Source organism: Oncorhynchus gorbuscha, linkage group LG18, assembly GCF_021184085.1.
Source record: "Oncorhynchus gorbuscha isolate QuinsamMale2020 ecotype Even-year linkage group LG18, OgorEven_v1.0, whole genome shotgun sequence".
Classification (NCBI taxonomy): domain Eukaryota; kingdom Metazoa; phylum Chordata; class Actinopteri; order Salmoniformes; family Salmonidae; genus Oncorhynchus; species Oncorhynchus gorbuscha.
In genome coordinates, this window is record NC_060190.1 from 62757458 (window position 1) to 62781772 (window position 24315).

Genomic DNA, 24315 nt, shown 5'->3' on the forward strand with positions numbered 1-24315 from the left:
AACGGCAGAACCCGGTACTCAAAATGCCCTAACGGAGTGTTAAACGCCGTTTTCCACTCGTCCCCCTCTCTGATGCGCACGAGATGGTAAGCGTTACGAAGGTCCAACTTAGTAAAGCACCTGGCTCCCTGCAGAATCTCGAAGGCTGATGACATAAGGGGAAGCGGATAACGATTCTTAACCGTTATGTCATTCAGCCTCGATAATCCACGCAGGGGCGCAGAGTACCGTCCTTCTTCTTAACAAAAAGAACCCCGCCCCGGCCGGAGAGGAAGAAGGCACTATGGTACCGGCGTCAAGAGACACAGACAAATAATCCTCGAGAGCCTTACGTTCGGGAGCCGACAGAGAGTATAGTCTACCCCGAGGAGGAGTGGTCCCCGGAAGGAGATCAATACTACAATCATACGACCGGTGAGGAGGAAGGGAGTTGGCTCGGGACCGACTGAAGACCGTGCGCAGATCATGATATTCCTCCGGCACTCCTGTCAAATCGCCAGGTTCCTCCTGAGAAGTAGGGACAGAAGAAACGGGAGGGATGGCAGACATTAAACACTTCACATGACAAGAAACGTTCCAGGATAGGATAGAATTACTAGACCAATTAATAGAAGGATTATGACATACTAGCCAGGGATGACCCAAAACAACAGGTGTAAACGGTGAACGAAAAATCAAAAAAGAAATAGTCTCACTGTGGTTACCAGATACTGTGAGGGTTAAAGGTAGTGTCTCAAATCTGATACTGGGAAGATGACTACCATCTAAGGCGAACATGGGCGTAGGCTTCTCTAACTCTCTGAAAGGAATGTCATGTTTCCGAACCCATGCTTCGTCCATGAAACAACCCTCAGCCCCAGAGTCTATCAAGGCACTACATGTAGCACCCGAACCGGTCCAGCGTAGATGGACCGACAAAGTAGTACAGGATTTTGATGGAGAGACTTGAGTAGTTGCGCTCACCTGTAGCCCTCCGCTTACAGATGAGCTCTGGCTTTTACTGGACATGAATTAACAAAATGTCCAGCAACTCCGCAATAGAGGCACAGGCGGTTGGTGATCCTCCGTTCCCTCTCCTTAGTCGAGATGCGAATCCCTCCCAGCTGCATGGGCTCAGACTCTGAGCCAGAGGAGGGAGATGGTTGCGATGCGGAGCAGGGAAACACCGTTGATGCGAGCTCTCTTCCACGAGCCCGGTGACGAAGATCTACCCGTCGTTCTATGCGGATGGCGAGAGCAATCAAAGAGTCCACATCTGAAGGAACCTCCCGGGAGAGAATCTCATCCTTAACCACTGCGTGAGTCCCTCCAGAAAACGAGCGAGCAGCGCCGGCTCGTTCCACTCACTAGAGGCAGCAAGAGTGCGAAACTCAATAGAATAATCCGTTATGGACCGTTCACCTTGGCATAAGGAAGCCAGGGCCCTAGAAGCCTCCCTACCAAAAACTGAACGGTCAAAAACCCGAATCATCTCCTCTTTAAAGTTCTGGAACTTGTTAGAGCAATCAGCCCTTGCCTCCCAGATAGCTGTGCCCCATTCTCGAGCCCGGCCAGTAAGGAGTGAAATGACGTAAGCAACCCGAGCTCTCTCTAGAGTATGTGTTGGGTTGGAGAGAGAACACAATCTCACACTGCGTGAGAAAGGAGCGGCACTCAGTGGGCTGCCCGGAGTAGCAAGGTGGGTTATTAACCCTAGGTTCTGGAGGCTCGGCAGGCCAGGAAGTAACAGGTGGCACGAGACGTAGACTCTGGAACTGTCCAGAGAGGTCGGAAACCTGAGCGGCCAGGTTCTCCACGGCATGGCGAGCAGCAGACAATTCCTGCTCGTGTCTGCCGAGCATGGCTCCTTGGATCTCGACGGCAGTGTAACGAGCGTCTGAAGTCGCTGGGTCCATTCCTTGGTCGGTTCCTTCTGTCATGCAGGTGAAAGAGGACCCAAAAGCGACTTGGCGAAAACAGAGTCTTTAATCCAGTAAAGTAAATACAAACAAAAAAACACAACTTTCACTCGAAAAGACGAGGACAAACTGGAGACTCGATCTTGAACAGCAGGTGAACAGCAGGTTGCCTCGGGAAGGCACTTGAACCAGACAGACTCAGACACCTGCTCACCACGCAGCATCTGAGGAAAACACGACACGACAGGGCGATACACAAACACAGCACGGTGAATTCTAGACAAGGAACCGACAGGACAGGAACGGAACACAAAGGAAGAAATAGGGACTCTAATCAGGGGAAAGGATCGGGAACAGGTGTGGGAAGACTAAATGATTGATTAGGGGAATAGGAACAGCTGGGAGCAGGAACGGAACGATAGAGAGAAGAGAGAGCGAGAGAGTGAGAGAGGGAGGGGGAGAGAGAGGGATAGAAAGAGGGAAAGAACCTAATAAGACCAGCAGAGGGAAACGAATAGAATGGGAAGCACAGGGACAAGACAAGATAATAAATGACAAAACATGACAGACGCTTTGCTTGTTTGATGGTTCGTCTGAGGGCATAGCGGGATTTCTTATGAGCGTCTAGATTAGTCTCCCACTCCTTGTAAGAGGCAGCTCTATACGGATGTTTAGCTCAATACGGATGTTGCCTGTAATCTATGACTTCTGGTTGGGATATGTACGTAAGGTCACTGTGGGGACGACGTCGTCGATGCACTTATTGATGAAGCCGAAGACTGAGGTGGTGTACTCCTCAATGCCATTGGATGAATCCCGGAACATATTCCAGTCTGTGCTAGCAAAACAATCCTGTAGTGTAGTATCCGCGTCATCTGACCACTTCCGTATTGAACAAGTCACTGGTACTTCCTGCTTTAGTTTTTGCTTGTAAGCAGGAATCAGGAGGATATAATTATGGTCAGATTTGCCAAATGGAGGGCGGAGGAGAGCTTTGTATGCATCTCTGTGTATGGAGTAAAGGTGGTCTTGGATTTTTTTGTCTCTGGTTGCACATGTGACATGCTGGTAAAAATTTGGTAAAACTGATTTAACTTTGCCTGCATTAAAATCTCTGGCCACTAGGAGCATTGCTTCTGGGTGAGCATTTTCTTCTTTGCTTATGGCCTTATAGAGTTGGTTGAGAGCGTTCTTGGTGCCAGCTTCATTCTGTGGTGGTAAATAGATGGCTATGAATAATATGGTCTACAGCTTATCATAAGGTACTCTACCTCAGCCGAGTAATACCTTGAGACTTCTTTAATATTAGACATCGTGCACCAGCTGTTATTCACAAATAGACACACGTCTTACCAGACGTAGCTTCTCTGTCCTGCCAGTGCATGGAAAATCCTGCCAGCTCTATATTATCCATATAGTTGTTCAGCCACGTCTCAGTGAAACATAAGTTATTACAGTTTTTAATGTCCCGTTGGTAGGATAATCTTAATCGTAGGTCATCAATAAAAATTTCCAATGATTGCACATTAGCAAGAACAATGGATGACAGTGGGAGTTTACTCGCTCGCCTATGGATTCTCAGAAGGCAGCCCGATCTGCGGCCCCTTTTCTTGCGTCGTCAAGCAATTTACAGAGATCAGGGCCTGTTCCAGTGAAAGCATGATATATCCTTTTCGTCTGACTCATTTAAGGAAAAAGCTTCTGTCAGTCCGCGGTGAGTAATCGCTGTTCTGAAGTCCAGAAGTCATTTTTGGTCATAGACAATAGCGGCAACATTATTTACCAAATAAGTGTTAAAAAATAAGTTACACAAAACGCCAAAAAACTAAATAGCCCCATTGGTTGGGAGACTGTAAAATGTCAGCCATGTTCTTCGGCGTCATCTTGTTCAGAGGAGACTACGTGAATCAGGCCTTCATGGTCGAATTGCTGCAATGAAACAACTAATAAAGGACACCAATAAGAAGAAGAGACTTGCTTGGGCCAAGAAACACGAGTAATGGACATTAGACCGGTGGAAATCGGTCCTTTGGTCTGATGAGTTCAAATTTGAGATTTTTGGTTCCAACCGCCGTTTCTTTGTGAGACGAATAGTAGGTGAACGGATGCTCTCCGCATGTGTGGTTCCCACCGTGAATCATGGAGGAGGAAGTGTGAAGGTGTGGGGATGCTTTGCTGGTGACACTGTCGTTGATTTCCTTAGAATTCAATACACACTTAACCAGCATGGCTACCACAGCATTCCGGCAGCAAAACGCCATCCCATCTGGTCTGGACAATCATTTGTTTTTCAACTGGACAATGACCCAACAGTGTAAGGCTGTGTAAGGTCTATTTGACCAAGAAGGAGAGTGATAGAGTGATGCATCAGATGACCTGGCCTCAACAATCACCCGATCTCAATCCAATCGAGATGGTTTGGAACAAGTTGGACCGCAGAGTGAATGAAAAGCAGCCAACTAGTGCTCAACATATGTGGGAACTCTTTCAAGTATGTTGGAAAAGCATTCCTCATGAAGTTGTTTGAGAGAATGCCAAGAGTGTGCAAAGCTGTCATCAAGGAAAAGGGTGGCTACTTTGAAGAATCTCAAATATATTTGGATTTGTTTCACACTTTTTTGGTTACTACATGATTCCATATGTGTTATTTCATAGTTTTGATGTCTTCACTATTATCCTACAATGAAGATTAATAGTAAAAATAAAGAAAAACCCTTGAATAAGTAGGCGTGTCTAAACTTTTGACTGGTACTGTATAGATATTTCTGTAGAGACTCGCTGAAAGAAAATCATAGGGAAACCACTGCTGACAACATACAATTACATTCCCCAGGCGTCTGGCCGTGGCTTGACTGGCGCACTGAACCCCCCTTAACCCAGTGGCCTGGGGTGGTCAGTCTGGTTCTAGCAGCAGCTGGTGGTCCCCCGAGGGCTTCCTGGGGCTGTGGAGAAGAGAGTGCTCCTCTGGGCATTGTCATACACACAATGTGTGTAGAGGCTGAATGGACAGCAGCGAGAGAAAGACAAAGACAGAGAGAAAGACAAAGACAGAGAAAGATCCTCACTTCCTACTCCTAGACTAGCGAGCCCTTGAGCTAGACACCCACAGGTTGTCATGGTTTTTGCTCTAGGATTTAATTGACCCAATTAATTGATTGTGCGGCAGACAGCGGGTAAAGAGGGGGGAGGGATGTGAGAATGCTGAAAGAGCAAGGGGAAGTTAGAGCCCTGCTGATTTAACTGAGGTACAGTATCACACCACTGATCCTATGGGCTTTGGTAGACTGGCCTCAGTCAATCTACATTGGCATCCTTCCAAGCCTTTTGATGAGAGAAGAGACAGATAAATAAAATGAATTCAGTCTAACAACATTGCCGGGGTTGGGCATCAGAGGATCATCAAAACAAACCAATGAAACAAATGGTAAAGAGGTGCTTTAATTTGTTAGTGGCAGATCATTGGAGGAAATGTTCAGTGTATCTGACAATTCAAAGATATGTGAATGATAGAATGTCCCTCTGTAATATAGAATATGTTGTAAGCAACATTAATTATCCACTTTAAACACATTTTATCAGGACAAATACTAAATGGCGTTAGAATGATTTTTTCCACCCCGATACTACTGATCTGAGAGTGGACTGCCCACTTGTTTGTCTGTGTGTGAGTTTGTGGAACGAGAGGGTTTCACTGGTCTAAATCACAAGTTTTTATGATACTGTAAATTTGAAGCCGATGTCTGCTGTCGGAGGGACTTTAAGAGCATGAACGCATGTGGGACAGCCTAGAGAGACAGACAGTATAAGTCAACCCACTGAGCAACGCATTCATTAATCACTATGTCCATCATGAACGGCTGATCGTGTCTGGGAGTCGACTGTGGGGAGGACTGACAAGATACAGGGGATTACAGCTCGTCTCATCTTACCACCGGAATCACAGAGAAAGACAACTCACTTAGCAGGAATGACAAATCCTTCACGGGGGAATATCTAACCGTGAGGAGTAGAACAATGCTAATGCAATCTGTCATCAAACCTGTCACTGGGACAAAGGGCTGTCACAACTAACCATATGTGATAACAGAGCGCTGTCTATGGCATACAAACCACAGCTGGTTGCTGCTCGAGGCCTGCCGAAAGAACAGACAGCTCTCCTCTCGCTGCTGCTTTGCATGGCAAGTGGACTGCGCTATTTTATTCCACATTCAGAAAGGAATGAAATGCAGTCTGAGGCACAATAATGTACAACAGTTATGAAATGTCTACTTGGGAATAGTTTGGCAGCAAGACAACGGAATGGAACGCCTGGGCTCTGGAGGTTTTCGAGCCAGGTGCCCTGAGGCAACCGCTAAAACAGGAGGGTTGGTACCTCTGTCTGGACTCAGCTGCTCTCTGGCTGTCTACTCTCACTGTGTCGGTCTCTGCTGACACCACAGCTGAAATGAGCCAGTTCTCAGGACAGAAAGACAAAAAAGCTTTGCTTTGTTAATTACCTGAAAAAATTCACAGGAAAAGGGAAATGTAACAATTCAATCACAGGTCAATGCGGCAAGCACCAGGACTAATCCATTTAATGATCGATGTGGGGTTGCAACCAGTGGAAGGCAGCGTGTTGTTAGGTCAAGCTGACATTTAGCGCCGATACACAGCGCGGGAGAGGGAGGCAGACGGGAAAGCACTCAAACTCAGATGCCTTTCTGTCGTTTCATCTCCTTGACTCTGACTGAGGTGAGACTGATTGAGTTTTCCAGTGGCTTGACAGTACTGCTCTGCTGCTGCTGCTCCGAGAGAGAGAGTGAGAGAGAGAGAGAGAGAGAGAGAGAGAGAGAGAGAGAGAGAGAGAGAGAGAGAGAGAGAGAGAGAGAGAGAAGCCTCAGTTTGATCTACTGAGACTCCACTGCAGCATGGAAGGAGACTGTACAGACCACACACTCGCCAACAGCACCTTTGACACAGGAACAGGGATACAAGTAGATTGCATATCACAATAGCTCTGTCCGTCAAGTGGCCGGGTTATGACAAATGACTTGTCTAATCCGCATTGACCCTGGGAGGTAATTTTCTTGCTGAGGGAGGGGGGGTGGACTTACTTGACCCTCTGAATCAAAACACAGTAGTCTGTGATGTAGAGGTCATTCAGTAGGTAGGCCGGCTCATTCTACTGGAAGATTTTGTGAATATCCAACAGGCACTTCAGGACGCAAGAGTAGAAAAACAGTGTTAATCGATGGCCGTGTGAGGAATGGTAACATACATACATACATACATACATACATACATACATACATACATACATACATACATACATACATACATACATACATACATACATACATACATACATACATACATACATACATACATACATACATACATACATACATACATACATACATACATACATACATACATACATACATACATACATATATATATATATATTTTGATATATATATACACAGTGCCTTGCGAAAGTATTCGGCCCCCTTGAACTTTGCGACCTTTTGCCACATTTCAGGCTTCAAACAAAGATATAAAACTGTATTTTTTTTGTGAAGAATCAACAACAAGTGGGACACAATCATGAAGTGGAACGACATTTATTGGATATTTCAAACTTTTTTAACAAATCAAAAACTGAAAAATTGGGCGTGCAAAATTATTCAGCCCCCTTAAGTTAATACTTTGTAGCGCCACCTTTTGCTGCGATTACAGCTGTAAGTCGCTTGGGGTATGTCGAAAATCAAATCAAGAATCGGCTTTCTATTCCGCAACAAAGCCTCCTTCACTCACGCTGCCAAGCTTACCCTAGTAAAACTGACTATCCTACCGATCCTCGACTTCGGCGACGTCATCTACAAAATTGCTTCCAACACTCTACTCAGCAAACTGGATGCAGTTTATCACAGTGCCATCCATTTTGTCACTAAAGCACCTTATACTACCCACCACTGCGACTTGTATGCTCTAGTCAGCTGGCCCTCGCTACATATTCGTCGCCAGACCCACTGGCTTCAGGTCATCTACAAGGCCATGCTAGGCAAAGCTCCGCCTTATCTCAGCTCACTGGTCACGTTGGCAACACCCATCCGTAGCACGCGCTCCAGCAGGTGTATCTCATTGATCATCCCTAAAGCCAACACCTCATTCGGCCGCCTTTCGTTCCAGTACTCCGCTGCCTGTGACATGAACGAATTGCAAAAATCGCTGAAGTTGGAGACTTTTATCTCCATCACCAACTTCAAAAATCAGCTAGCTGAGCAGCTAACCGATCGCTGCAGCTGTACATAATCTATTGGTAAATAGCACACCCATTTTCACCTACCTCATCCCCACAGTTTTTATTTATTTACTTTTCTGCTCTTTTGCACACCAATATCTCTACCTGTACATGATCATTTATCACTCCAGTGTTAATCTGCAATATTGTAATTATTCGCCTACCTCCTCATGCCTTTTGCACACATTGTATATAGACTCCCCTTTTTTTCTCTGTGTTATTGACTTGTTAATTGTTTATTCCATGTGTAACTCTGTGTTGTCTGTTCACACTGCTATGCTTTATCTTGGCCAGGTCGCAGTTGCAAATGAGAACCTGTTCTCAACTAGCCTACCTGGTTAAATAAAGGTGAAATAACATCGAGAGACTGACATTTTTTCCCATTCCTCCTTGCAAAACAGCTCGAGCTCAGTGAGGTTGGATGGAGAGCATTTGTGAACAGCAGTTTTCAGTTCTTTCCACAGATTCTCGATTGGATTCAGGTCTGGACTTTGACTTGGCCATTCTAACACCTGGATATGTTTATTTTTGAACCATTCCATTGTAGATTTTGCTTTATGTTTTGGATCATTGTCTTGTTGGAAGACAAATCTCCATCCCAGTCTCAGGTATTTTGCAGACTCCATCAGGTTTTCTTCCATAATGGTCCTGTATTTGGCTCCATCCATCTTCCCATCAATTTTAACCATCTTCCTTGTCCCTGCTGAAGAAAAGCAGGTCCAAACCATGATGCTGCCACCACCATGTTTGACAGTGGGGATGTTGTGTTCAGGGTGATGAGCTGTGTTGCTTTTACGCCAAACATAACGTTTTGCATTGTTGCCAAAAAGTTCAATTTTGGTTTCATCTGACCAGAGCACCTTCTTCCACATGTTTGGTGTGTCTCCCAGGTGGCTTGTGGCAAACTTTAAACAACACTTTTTATGGATATCTTTAAGAAATGGCTTTCTTCTTGCCACTCTTCCATAAAGGCCAGATTTGTGCAAAATACGACTGATTGTTGTCCTATGGACAGAGTCTCCCACCTCAGCTGTAGATCTCTGCAGTTCATCCAGAGTGATCATGGGCCTCTTGGCTGCATCTCTGATCAGTCTTCTCCTTGTATGAGCTGAAAGTTTAAAGGGACGGCCAGGTCTAGGTAGATTTGCAGTGGTCTGATACTCCTTCCATTTCAATATTATCGCTTGCACTGTGCTCCTTGAGATGTTTAACTTCTTGCGTCTATGGGTGCGCTATGTCATTATTGGATAAAAAGACGTGCCCGTTTTAAGCGCGATATTTTGTGACGAAAAGATGCTCGACTATGCATGGAATTGACAGCCTTGGAAAGACAAAACTCTCACGTCTCCAAAACTGCAAAGATATTATCTGTGCGTGCCCCAGAACTAATGCGACAGGCGAAACCAAGATGCAACTTCTAACAGGAAATGAACAGGATTTTGACGCTGTGTTTACTAACGTCTCCTTATATGGCTGTGAATATGCTGGGAACGAACTTATGCGCTCTGCCGTTCATCCAAGATGTCTGCAGGATTGTGGCGTATTTGTAGGCATATCATTGGAAGATTGGCCATAAGAGACTACATTTGCCAGGGGGCCGTCCGGTGGCCTTTGTCTAAATTGGTGCGTAAATCCCAGTGGCATTCATTTTACCTTTCGATACAGAAGGAGAAGGATACTTCCAGGAACAATACATCATTGAAGAGATATGTGAAAAACACCTTGAGGATTGATTCTAAACAACGTTTACCATGTTTCAGTCGATATTATGGAGTTAATTTGGAAAAAAAGTTTGGCGTTTGGAAAACTTTTTTTTTTGGTAGCCAAATGTGATGCACCAAACGGTCCGATTTCTCCTGCACAAAAAAATCTTTCAGGAAAAACTGGACATTTGCTATCTAACTGAGAGTCTCCTCATTGAAAACATCCGAAGTTCTTCAAAGGTAAATTATTTATTGAATGTTTTTGCTGGTTTTTGTGAAAATGTGGCCTACTAATGCTAAATGCTAACGCTAAATGCTAAATGCTAGTTTGCTATGGTAGAGAAGCATATTTTTGAAAATCTGAGATGACAGTGTTGTTAACAAAAGGCTAAGCTTGAGAGCAAATAGATTCATTTCATTTCATTTGTGATTTTCATGAATAGTTAACATTGCGTTATGGTAATGAGCTTGAGGCTGTAGTCACGATACCGGATCCGGGATGGCTCAACGCAAGAAGTTAAAGCTTGGGAAATCTTTTTGTATCCAAATCCGGCTTTAAACTTCTTCACAACAGTATCTCGGACCTGCCTGGTGTGTTCCTTGTTCTTCATGATGCTCTCTGCGCTTTTAACGGACCTCTGAGACTATCACAGTGCAGGTGCATTTATACGGAGACTTGATTACACACAGGTGGATTGTATTTATCATCATTAGTCATTTAGGTCAACATTGGATCATTCAGAGATCCTCACTGAACTTCTGGATAGAGTTTGCTGCACTGAAAGTAAAGGGGCTGAATAATTTTGCACACCCAATTCTTCAGTTTTTGATTTGTTAAAAAAGTTTGAAAAATCCAATAAATGTTGTTCCACTTCATGATTGTGTCCCACTTGTTGTTGATTCTTCACAAAAAAATAGTTTTATATCTTTATGTTTTAAGCCTGAAATGTGGCAAAAGGTCGCAAAGTTCAAGGGGGCCGAATACTTTCGCAAGGCACTGTATATATATATATGTGTGTGTGTGTGTTTGGACACACCTACTCATTCAAAGGCTTTTGTTTGTTTTTACTATTTTCTACATTGAAGGATAATAGTGAAGACATCAAAACTATGAAAGAACACATATGGAATCATGTAGTAAGCAAAAAATGATTAAACAAATGTAAAATATATTTTACATTTGAGATTCTTCAGTAGCCACCCTTTGCCTTGATGACAGCTTTGCACACTCTTGGCATTCTCTCAACCTGTGTGAGGTAGTCATGAGGTAGTCACATGAAATTCATTTCAATTAACAGGTGTGCCTTTTTAAAAGTGCATTTATGGAATTTATTTTTCTTGATGCGTTTGAGCCAATCAGTTGTGTTGTGACAAGGTATGGGTGGTATACAGAAGATAACCAAATAGGGCTAAAGACCAAATCCATATTATGGCAAGAACAGCTCAAATAAGCAAAGAGAAACAACAGTCCATCATTACATGAAGGTAAGTCAATCCTGAAAATTTCAAGAACCTTGAAAGTTTCTTTAAGTGCAGTCACAAGAACCATCAAGTGCTATGATGAAACTGTCTCTCATGATGACGGCGACAGGAAAGGAAGACCCAGAGTTGTCTCTGCTGCAGAGGATAAGTTAGTTAACTGCACCTCAAATAAATGCTTCAGAGTTCAAGTAACAGACGCATCTTAACATCAACTGTTCAGAGGAGACTGTGTGAATCAGGCCTTCTTGGTTGAATTGCTGTGGAAATCTGTCCTTTGGTCTGATGAGTGTGATGGAAATTCTACCCTTAATCAATAATGAGGAAAGGCAAAATGAATAATCAATCAAGGTATTACTTTTATTAAAAGACTTGTTACAACAAGAAGGCTCGTCGCCCCACCCTGCAGGTGGTGGAGTGAGAGCCCACTCGGTGGAATTAACCTCTGGGTTACATACTATGTCAAGATAAGTGCAACTTCAGATATGACGTACAATGGTTCCGAACACTAACCCCACACATCCTGTGCCAGACCTTGGGCCCCAAATACAAATAACTTGTTTTGTTCGGTACTAAGAACTTAGGACATTTGTTGTTACTTTGTTCTCTCCCCTAGTTCATGGTGGAAACCGGCTCCCCCTAGGAGGTGACTGACACACAGACACTGAGGAGACAAGTGATTGGTTCCCCATTACTTACGGCATCCCTTCACATGGTTTGCAATAAAGACACACAGTTCACATACGGAAACTATGTTTCTTTCTGACCTCCTTTTCCATACTCCTTGCTGATATTCTGCATAGCAACAGGGACATGTGATAGATAAGCCTGACTTCTCCCCTCTCTGGACCCAAGGTTACTGAGGCCCATTTGAGGGAGGAAGTGCAGCTGCCAACACCAGAGTCCGAAAGGAGACATTCTAATAACAAAGAGTTTCAACGGTTCAATCATATAAGCATATTCTGTAGATAAGACATCTTAATTATATTTGTTACTTAGCTTATATGAGTTAGTTAAATAAACTATCTCAAGCCCAATGCCTAGGCTTAAAGAAGGATATTTTAGTACACAAGCATTAGTAGGGTTAATCTCGGATAATCTCTGCATGTGTGGTTTCCACAGTGAAGCATGGAGGAGAAGGTGTGATGGTGCTTTGCTGGTGACACTGTCGGTAATTTATTTAGAATTCAAGGCAGACTTAACCAGCATGGCTACCACAGCATTCTGCAGTGATACACCATCCCATCTGGTTTGCACTTAATGGAACTATAATTTGTTTTTCAACAGGACAATGGCCCAACACACCTCCAGGCTGTGTAAGGGCTATTTGCCCAAGAAGGAGAGTGATGGGAGTGCTGCATCAGATGACCTGGCTTCCCGACCTCAACCCAATTGAGATAGTTTGTGATGAGTTGGACCAAGGAAAAGAAGCCAACAAGTGCTCAGCATATGTGGGAACACCTTCAAGACTGTTGGAAAAGCAGTCCAGGTGAAGCTGGTTGAGAGAATGCCAAGAATGTGCAAAGCTGTCATCAAGGCAAAGGTTAGCTACTTTGAAGAATGACAAATTTATTCGTATTTATTTAACCCTTTTTTGGTTACTACATGATTCCATATGTGTTATTTTATTCTGTTGATGTCTTCACTATTATGCTACAAAATGGAAAATAGTAAAAATAAGGAAAACCCTTGAATGAGTAGGTGTGTCCAAACTTTTGACTGATACTGTATATTATTACACAATAGGGGAGTTGCTGGCAGAGACTGTGGTTCCTAAAGGCTTAACGTCTCATTGTCATTGTCCCACACATCCTTTCTTCAAATTATAGGCTACGGGAGATCATGGGAGTATTGTAAGTTCATACTATTGCAGACAACTTATGACAGAGTGAGCAATTAATCAACTTTCAGGTCCACTATATCTAGTCCAGAAAGACAACTCAAGTGGGCCTAGATAATCAAAACAGTTAATTTCATAACAGTTTAGGAACTCATTTATTTGTCCTGATTTCCCTCAAAGTGTACCATTACAAAAAGATACACACCTGGAGGGAGCCAAGTTAGATCCTTTACATTCACTGCCACAAAACCCCTTTCTCAACCCAGGCATATAAATAGCCCCTTGGTGGGACGCAATTGGCTGGTTGCAGAGCCCTCTCGTTCCAAGTCTAAATCAAATCAAATTGTATTTGTCACATACACATGGTTAGCAGATGTTAATGGGAGTGTAGCGAAATGCTTGTGCTTCTAGTTCCGACAATGCAGTAATAACCAACAAGTAATCTAACTAACAATTCCAAAACTACTGTCTTATACACACAAGTGTAAGGGGATAAAGAATATGTACATAAAGATATGAATGAGTGATGGTACAGAGCGGCATAGGCAAGATACAGTAGATGGTATTGAGTGCAGTATATACATATGAGATGAGTATGTAAACAAAGTGGCATAGTTAAAGTGGCTAGTGATACATGTATTACATAAAGATGCAGAAGATCAAATCAAATCAAATGGTTAGCAGATGTTAATGCGAGTGTAGCGAAATGCTTGTGCTTCTAGTTCCGACAATGCAGTGATAACCAACAAGTAATCTAACTAACAATTCCAAAACTACTGTCTTATACACAGTGTAAGGGGATAAAGAATATGTACATAAGGATATATGAATGAGTGATGGTACAGGGCAGCATACAGTAGATGGTATCGAGTACAGTATATACATATGAGATGAGTATGTAGACAAAGTAAACAAAGTGGCATAGTTAAAGTGGCTAGTGATACATGTATTACATAAGGATGCAGTCGATGATATAGAGTACAGTATATACGTATGCATATGAGATGAATAATGTAGGGTAAGTAACATTATATAAGGTAGCATTGTTTAAAGTGGCTAGTGATATATTTACATCATTTCCCATAAATTCCCATTATTAAAGTGGCTGGAGTTGGGTCAGTGTCAATGATAGTGTGTTGGCAGCAGCCACTCAATGTTAGTGGTGGCTGTTTAACAGTCTGATGGCCTTGAGATAGAAGCTGTTTTTCAGTCTCTCGGTCCCAGCTTTGATGCACCTGTACTGACCTCGCCTTCTGGATGATAGCGTGGGTGAACAGGCAGTGGCTCGGGTGGTTGATGTCCTTGATGATCTTTATGGCCTTCCTGTAACATCGGGTGCTGTAGGTGTCCTGGAGGGCAGGTAGTTTGCCCCCGGTGATGCGTTGTGCAGACCTCACTACCCTCTGGAGAGCCTTACGGTTGGGGGCGGAGCAGTTGCCGTACCAGGCGGTGATACAGCCCGCCAGGATGCTCATCGATTGTGCATCTGTAGAAGTTTGTGAGTGCTTTTGGTGACAAGCCGAATTTCTTCAGCCTCCTGAGGTTGAAGAGGCGCTGCTGCGCCTTCTTCACGACGCTGTCGGTGTGAGTGGACCAATTCAGTTTGTCTGTGATGTGTATGCCGAGGAACTTAAAACTTGCTACCCTCTCCACTACTGTTCCATCGATGTGGATAGGGGGGTGTTCCCTCTGCTGTTTCCTGAAGTCCACAATCATCTCCTTAGTTTTGTTGACGTTGAGTGTGAGGTTATTTTCCTGACACCACACTCCCACCTCCTCCCTGTAGGCCGTCTCGTCGTTGTTGGTAATCAAGCCTACCACTGTTGTGTCATCCGCAAACTTGATGATTGAGTTGGAGGCGTGCGTGGCCACGCAGTCGTGGGTGAACAGGGAGTACAGGAGAGGGCTCAGAACGCACCCTTGTGGGGCCCCCGTGTTGAGGATCAGCAGGGAGGAGATGTTGTTGCCTACCCTCACCACCTGGGGGCGGCCCGTCAGGAAGTCCAGTACCCAGTTGCACAGGGCGGGATCGAGACCCAGGGTCTCGAGCTTGATGACGAGCTTGGAGGGTACTATGGTGTTGAATGCCGAGCTGTAGTCAATGAACAGCATTCTCACATAGGTATTCCTCTTGTCCAGGTGGGTTAGGGCAGTGTGCAGTGTGGTTGAGATTGCGTCATCTGTGGACCTATTTGGGCGGTTAGCAAATTGGAGTGGGTCTAGGGTGTCAGGTAGGGTGGAGGTGATATGGTCCTTGACTAGTAGCTCAGTTGGTAGAGCATGGCGCTTGTAACGCCAGGGTAGTGGGTTCGATCCCCGGGACCACCCATACGTAGAATGTATGCACACATGACTGTAAGTCGCTTTGGATAAAAGCGTCTGCTAAATGGCATATATTATTATTATATTATTACTAGTCTCTCAAAGCACTTCATGATGACGGAAGTGAGTGCTACGGGGCGGTAGTCGTTTAGCTCAGTTACCTTAGCTTTCTTGGGAACAGGAACAATGGTGGCCCTCTTGAAGCATGTGGGAACAGCAGACTGGTATAGGGATTGATTGAATATGTCCGTAAACACACCGGCCAGCTGGTCTGCGCATGCTCTGAGGGCGCGGCTGGGGATGCCGTCTGGGCTTGCAGCCTTGCGAGGGTTAACACGTTTAAATGTCTTACTCACCTCGGCTGCAGTGAAGGAGAGACCGCATGTTTTCGTTGCAGGCCGTGTCAGTGGCACTGTATTGTCCTCAAAGCGGGCAAAAAAGTTAATTAGTCTGCCTGGGAGCAAGACATCCTGGTCCGTGACTGGGCTGGGTTTCTTCTTGTAGTCCGTGATTGACTGTAGACCCTGCCACATGCCTCTTGTGTCTGAGCCGTTGAATTGAGATTCTACTTTGTCTCTGTAATGACGCTTAGCTTGTTTAATAGCCTTGCAGAGGGAATAGCTGCATTGTTTATATTCGGTCATGTTACCAGACACCTTGCCCTGATTAAAAGCAGTGGTTCGTGCTTTCAGTTTCACGCGAATGCTGCCATCAATCCACGGTTTCTGGTTAGGGAATGTTTTTATCGTTGCTATGGGAACGACATCTTCAACGCACGTTCTAATGAACTCGCACACCGAATCAGCGTATTCGTCAATGTTGTTGTCTGACGCAATACGAAACATATCCCAGTCCACGTGATGGAAGCAGTCTTGGAGTGTGGAATCAGATTGGTCGGACCAGCGTTGAACAGACCTCAGCGTGGGAGCTTCTTGTTTCAGTGTCTGTCTGTAGGCAGGGATCAACAAAATGGAGTCGTGGTCAGCTTTTCCGAAAGGAGGGCGGAGCAGGGCCTTATATGCGTCGCGGAGGTTAGAATAGCAGTGATCCAAGGTTTTGCCAGCCCTGGTTGCGCAATCGATATGCTGATACAATTTAGGGAGTCTTGTTTTCAGATTAGCCTTGTTAAAATCCCCAGCTACAATGAATGCAGCCTCAGGATGTATGGATTCCAGTTTGCAAAGAGTCAAATAAAGTTCGTTCAGAGCCATTGATGTGTCTGCTTGGGGGGAATATATACTGCTGTGATTATAATCGAAGAGAATTCCCTTGGTAGATAATGCGGTCGACATTTGATTGTGAGGAATTCTAAATCAGGTGAACAGAAGGACTTGAGTTCCTGTATGCTTTTGTGACCACACAACGTCTCGTTAGCCATAAGGCATACGTCCCCGCCCCTCTTCTTACCAGAAAGATGTTTGTTTCTGTCCGTGTGATGCGTGGAGAAACCAGCTGGCTGCACCGACTCCGATAGCGTCTCTCCAGTGAGCCATGTTTCCGTGAAGCAAAGAACGTTACAGTCTCTGATGTCCCTCTGGAATGCTAGATACAATCCTCCTGTCCAGCATCCTCCTCCAGGATTGGCTCACAGTAACCAGAGACATTCTGTTCTTTTCAAAACAAACAGAACACTCACTCTGAGGAAAACGTTACACAAACATTTTAGTTTTCATTTCGATTATGAGCTGTCTTATAGAGGGAGCAGAGAGAGAGAGCTCAACTTCCAACTCCAGGGCCAGGACGCAGAGTACAGAGACACAGCTCTACTCTCCCTGCTCCAAAACTCACGGTTTAACTTTTCTCTCCAGCCTGAAGAGCTAGCCTGGGAGGGAGACAGCCTGAGAGGGATAGAGCCGTGCGACACAATGAATCCTGCACTCGTCTGTTTTACACTCTGATGACAAGTTCAGCCAGTTGATCATGTTGGTGGCGAGCCAAGTGGTTGAGCCCTGGAGCAGGTCAGACAGACAGGTAGGCAGGCCCGGGAGGGAGGTGCATGGGCACAGCAACACAGCTGCCACAGGGGCACTGCCCCCTAACATCCATCATGGCAAAGTGACAAGAGAACATAGGCAACACACAGCTGCACATACTGTATAAGATAACTGTAGACTTTGTTATGGTTTCAACTACTAGTAGGGTCGTGTGCACTTCTACAACAGCATACATAGCCTACTATATGAGCTCATCCTTCAGTGGAGACTCCAACATTTTCTAGTGCCATTTTGAAGTAGAGTGACTGCTAAATTTCAGCTAAATGTTAAAAAGCCAAGGGAAAAGGCTCAATTAAAAACATGACAGATAAATGTGAGTTTAGCTACACTGAGGAACAGCAAATACGGAACATTTCCAGCTCAGTATAGGCTAGTGCGACAGTCAACTCCAGTGGGTCCTTCTGTCAGCTACACGACAGCAGTCGTGCTAAACCCTCTCTACCCAGCTCTCCCTGCCTGGCGGCCCATTGGTTGCAGCCACTTAGCAGGCAGCAGGATGAGTTCCTTGAGAATAAGCGTCCGTGCTGCCAGAAGGACCATCTTTTATTTGTTATTTGGGTTGGGTGGTCGAAATTGACCAAAACAATATATAAACACAAAAAATAATGGACACAGCCGGCAGCCCATGGCCATGTTTTTTTCTATGACCTTTGTACCTTTTCTCTGTTGTCGTAATCATCTACACTGAGCGTACAAAACATTAAGAACATCTGTGCTTTCCATGACCTAGATTGACCAGGTAAATCCAGGTGAAACTTATGGTCCCTTATTGATGTCACATGTTAAATCCACTTCAATCAGTGTAGATGAATGGGAGTGTAGGGGAGGATGATTTTTAAGCCTTGAGACAATTGAGACCTGGATTGTGTATGTGTGCCATTCAGAGGGTGAATGGGCAAGACAACAGATTTAAGTGCCTTTGAACGGGGTATGGTAGTAGGTGCCAGGCTCACCGGTTGTGTCAAGAACTGCAACGCTACTGGGTTTTTCATGCTCAACAGTTTACCGTGTGTATTAAGAATAGTCCACCACCCAAAGGACATCTAGCCAACTTGACACAACTATGGGAAGCATTGGAGTCAACATGGGCCAGCATCCCTGTGGAATGCTTTCTACACCTTGTAGAATCCATACCCTGACGAATTGAGGCTGTTCTGGCGGCAAAAGGGGGGTGTGGGGGTCCTTAATGTTTTGTACACCCAGTGTATATTGAGCATTTGGCTGGCTAGTGGGCAACGGCCAGCCCCACTCCCAAAATGTGTCGGCCCGGTTTTGTGATTGGCTGAGCTGAGGTGGCGCAAATTCACATTACAATTTAAATGCGCATCATCAAAGAGTGTGAGAACCGCTCTGACTCTCTGCCAGTCAATCAGTCAAAACAGAAACAGAGACCAAAAAAGGCTTGATGTGTGAAATGAACCTACTTATTTGCAAAAAGTTCTGGCTCTGCTGGTCCATGTACTTTGTCTGTGAGACATGACAGATCAGCTGCTGTGGTGCAGTCAAGGTAGGAAGAAAACAGACGGACACACTCACTAACGCACACTGACACAGACAGGCCTAATATTTTGGTTGTATGGTGTATGAAATATAGGCTAATTAGGGAAGGGGGATTCGGGGGAACATTTACACACTAGGCTACTTGCAATATAGCCTAACAAGTAGTGAGATTGGCTTTTATAACACATACAGTAGGTAAGGAAATAGCCATCTACCAGACATTTATACAGTGCTTTTTACTAAACACAAATATTTTTTACTTAACACATGTATTACAATAATAGTCATTTCGGGGACTGTCTGTGTATTTTCATTGTTTGATCAATGTTTAATCGCTTCTGAATCTCAGTCTCTTCAGGGTTTATGAGCTGTAGTAACAAGTGACCTTGGTGTGGGATAACATTACAAAGCCATTAAACTGAAGGCTGGAAAGTCCCGCCTATCTCCCGCTTATTTCATTCACTGAAAGGTCCGTCACTTCTTGGCAGAAAGATATGCATACATGCGCAGAACTGTCAAACTAGTCAAAGCTGGAAATCCATTCACATAAACTAGTCCCGGCTTCATTCTTTGACAAACACAGAAGGTTCTATACTAAATTCATTAGAAGAAAACAGAGAGAGTGAAGGAGAGAGACTGACTGTTCCTTAATGTAGCCAATTATACAGTCAAACCATTAAGGAACTGTCCGTCTCTCTTTCTCCTTCTCTCTCTCTCTGTTTTCTTCTATTGAATTATGTAGCCTAATATGTAAACACTAAGTGGGCAGGAGGTAACACTTGACATGCACTAATTTGAAATATGTAGTTAGGCTGTTCTAAGGTATTATATTACCTCAATGGTCATCTACAAGTCATTTATTCAGTGATTTTGTTCTTTGTCAAATATATGTGTTTATTCTTTTACAACTAGAATGGGTAACACTTTAAGAATCCATAATAAACCATAAGGCATTTATAAATTGTATGTTCACCATTTAGTAATCATTACTCTCACATTAATAAACCATTTAATCATCCGTAAGGTCTTTTTGCAGTCCCTAATCTAAAGTGAGTGCTATTTATATTTGATAAATACTTTATAAATGCTTTAAGTGACCAGTGTAATTTCTCACAGAAGCAAACACAGGATGTTTAAGGAAATATGAGTGTGAATAACTAGCTTACTAACATTTGCAAATGTGGGAGTAATGATTAATAAATGGTGAGCAAACGGTTTGTAATATATAATACTGAGCCAAAATATCAATCAACTGGCAGGTAGGGGGTTGCTAGGCCCAGCACATGCAGTGTGGTCCCCTGGTCTTCTGGTCCCAGTGATGATAGGCACTGCAGCACAGACAGCTGCTGCTGCAGCCATCAAGTATAGTGGACGTAGGGAAACAACAGAGACTGAGTGAGAGACACACACACACATATATTTGTAATAATAATTAACCGTTAGGATAGGGGGGACATGTATGATAGCCAGGCACTTATATTTGCAATATAAGTAGTTAGGCTTTCATAAGGTATTATGAGCCAATGATCATCATTTAGGCATTTATCTTGTCATCTTTCTTCATTCACAACTAGGATGTTGCTGGGCCAAGCAGAGGTAAAGTGATCTGTGGGAATGGATGCTAGGCTTAGCAGAGACAGCTCAGAGGTGAGTGTAGTGGATTTGATGTATTGCCAGTTCCTCAATATGTTGGCTCTATATATCATAGCAATTAACAGACAGAGTGACAGAGTGACAGAGTGACTGACACAGAGTACCAACAGATGAGAACAAGGAAAAGTAGACAGACAGACACAGTGAGACAGACAGACACAGTGAGACAGACAGACACAGTGACAGACAGACACAGTGACAGACAGACACAGTGACAGACAGACACAGTGACAGACAGACACAGTGACAGACACCGCGCGCAGTGTGGCTGAAATGCCAGGGTTGAATTTTTATCCCAGTCTGCCCTGGCAGAGGGCAGTTCAAATATTTACCCCCAGGATAACATTTCTTTCAAGGTCTTAACCTGCCGCTCCCCCAAGACATTAATGAGTTTGTTTTCCTAATATCTACCAAAGTTTGCTTTCACGGCAATTTAAATTAAGTGCCTCAAATTAGAGCACACATTTTCATTTGCCTTATCCTGACAAATGAATTAGCTGTGCGCAGTAATGCTGGGAGGAAACGTGTGGTGCCCTCTCAGACGTACACCAGCCAGGCTGCATTACTGTAGCTTTACAGTTCATTAACGAGAGCCCTATTACCCACACTCACTCTCTCACTCGATCTGATGCTGCTGCACGGAAATAAAGACAATTACAAGCCTGAAAAAAATGTTGTTGAACTTGCAGAGGGAAACTCATTCAAATGAAGAGACGTATTTGCTGTTGTTGGCCTGCTTAGACTAATATCATCAGTTAGGCTTGGTTGCATTTTCCAGCACAGAAACAACTGGGTATGTGACTATTTATTAACTAATGTCCAGCGTCAGGAGAGAGTGAAACGGCCCATTATAACAGGTGAATGTCATGTTTTGTCATATATTGTCTTGTCATTATGCTTTCCCTTCTGTTCGTTTCCCCCTGCTGGTCTTATTAGGTTCGTTCCCTTTTTTCTATCCCTCTCTCTCCCCCTCCCTCTCTCTCCTCTCCCTATCGTTCCGTTCCTGCTCCCAGCTGTTCCTATTCCCCTAATCAATCATTTAGTCTTCCCACACCTGTTCCTTATTTTGTCCCCTGATTAGAGTCCCTATTTCTTCCCTTGTTTTCCGTTCCTGTCCTGTCGGATCCTTGTATCTATTGTTCACCGTGCTGTGTTTGTGTATCGCCCAGTCGTGTCGTGTTTCCCTCAGATGCTGCGTGGTGAGCAGGTGTCTGAGTCTGCTAGGTTCAAGTGCCTTCCCGAGGCAACCTGCTGTTCAAGATCGAGTCTCCAGTCGGTTCTCGTCATTACGAGTGGAAGTTGTGTTTTTTGATTGTATTTTACTTTACTGGATTAAAGACTCTGTTTTCGCTAAGTCGCTTTTGGGTCCTCATTCACCTGCATAACAGAAGGATCCGACCAAGAATGGACCCAGCGACTATGGATTCTCTCTACTCTACTCTCGAGTTCCAGGGAGCGATGCTCGGCAGACACGAGCAGGAATTGTCTGCTGCTCGGCATGCCGTTGAGACCCTGGCCGCTCAGGTCTCCGACCTCTCAAGACAGTATCAGAGTCTTCGTCTCGTGTCACCAGCTACTTCCGGTTCTTCCGAGCCTCCGGAACCTAGGGTTAATAACCCACCTTGTTATTCTGGGCAGCCCACTGAGTGCCGCTCCTTTCTCACCCAGTGTGATATCGTGTTCTCTCTCCAACCCAACACATACTCAAGAGAGAGCTCGGATTGCCTACGTCATATCACTCCTTACTGGTCGGGCTCGGCAGTGGGGCACAGCTATCTGGGAGGCAAGCGCTGAGTGTACTAACAATTATCTGAACTTTAAAGAGGAGATGATAAGGGTTTTGATCGCTCAGTTTTTGGGAAAGAAGCTTCCTGGTCCCTGTCTTCCCTATGTCAAGGTAATCGATCCATAACGGATTACTCAATAGAGTTTCGCACTCTTGCTGCCTCCAGTAACTGGAACGAGCAGGCGTTGCTCGCTCGTTTTCTGGAGGGACTCCACGCTAAGGTTAAGGATGAGATTCTCTCTCGGGAGGTTCCATCCAGCGTGGATTCTTTGATTGAACTCGCTATTCGCATTGAACGACGGGTAGATCTTCGTCACCGAGCTCATAGAAGAGAGCTCGCGTTAACTGTGTCTCCCCTCTCTCCGACACTACCGTCTTTCCCCACTGACTCAGGTGTTGAGCCCATGCAGCTGGGGGTATTCGCATCTCGACTAAGGAGAGGGAACGGAGAATCACCAACCGCCTCTGTCTCTATTGCGGTTCCGCTGGTCATTTTGTCATTTCATGTCCAGTTAAAGGCCAGAGCTCATCAGTAAGCGGAGGGCGACTGATAAGCGCTACTAGACGGTCCTCTCCGTCAAGTACATGTACTACCTTACCGGTCCATCTACGCTGGACCGGATCGGCAGCTTCCTGCAGTGCATTAATAGACTCTGGGGCAGAGGGCTGTTTTATGGACGAAGCCTGGGCGCGGGAACATGACATTCCTCTCAGACAGTTAGGGGAGCCCACGGTCATGTTTGCCTTGGATGGTAGTCCTCTCCCCAGTATATTATATGAAACACTACCTTTAACCCTCATTGTATCTGGTAACCATAGTGAGACCATTTCTTTTTTTATTTTTTGTTCACCTTTTACACCTGTTGTTTTGGGTCATCCCTGGCTAGTGTGTCATAATCCTTCTTTTGATTGGTCTAGTGGTTCTGTCCTTTCCTGGAGCGTTTCTTGTCATGTGAAGTGTTTAATGTCTGCTATTTCTCCTGTTTGTTCTGTCCCCTCTTCTCAGGAGGAACCTGGTGATTTGACAGGAGTGCCGGAGGAGTATCATGGTCTGCGCACGGTCTCCAGTCGGTCCAGAACCAACTCCCTTCCTCCTCACCGGTCGTATGATTGTTGTCCTGTTCTCTTCAAGAAGCGTTTTGCATCCGCTCCTATCCTTGTTGCACCTGACGTCACTAAGCAGTTTATTGTTGAGGTTGACGCGTCGGGGGTGGGCGTGGGAGCCATTCTGTCCCAGCGCTCCGATACTGACGATGGGGTCCACCCTTGTGCGTATTTTTCTGCTTCTGCTCCTGGTCTTGCTGTGTCTCAGTCTGTTCCCTGCCATCGCATCTCTCCTGTTCTTGTTCCTGCCCTTGCTGTGTCTCAGTCTGTCCCTAGTTGTTACTCTCCTGGCCTGTTTGGTCCTGTTTGCTCTAAAGTTTTCAGTTCTCTACCCGTGTCTCATTTTTTTTTTTTTTAGAGTAGTACCCTAGTTTCCCTTTTTATCGTTTTTCGTTACGGTCCTGAGGAGAGGAGTTGGGTTCTTTCTCGGGACGTGCTGGACCGTGTGATCTATGATTTCCTCCGTTGCCGCCAGTGTTCCTCCTCGAGAGCGCCAGGAGGCGCTCGGTGAGTGGGGGGTACTGTCATGTTTTGTCATATATTGTCTTGTCATTATGCTTTCCCTTCTGTTCGTTTCCCCCTGCTGGTCTTATTAGGTTCGTTCCCTTTTTCTATCCTCTCTCTCCCCCTCCCTCTCTCTCCTCTCCCTATCGTTCCGTTCCTGCTCCCAGCTGTTCCTATTCCCTAATCAATCATTTAGTCTTCCCACACCTGTTCCTTATTTTGTCCCCTGATTAGAGTCCCTATTTCTTC

General features: G+C 44.8%; 1 pseudogene; it reads right to left on the bottom strand.

Moving 5' to 3' along the window:
• The window catches only part of LOC124004189, a 65896-nt pseudogene that overhangs the window by 15813 nt on the left and 25768 nt on the right, over positions 1–24315 (bottom strand).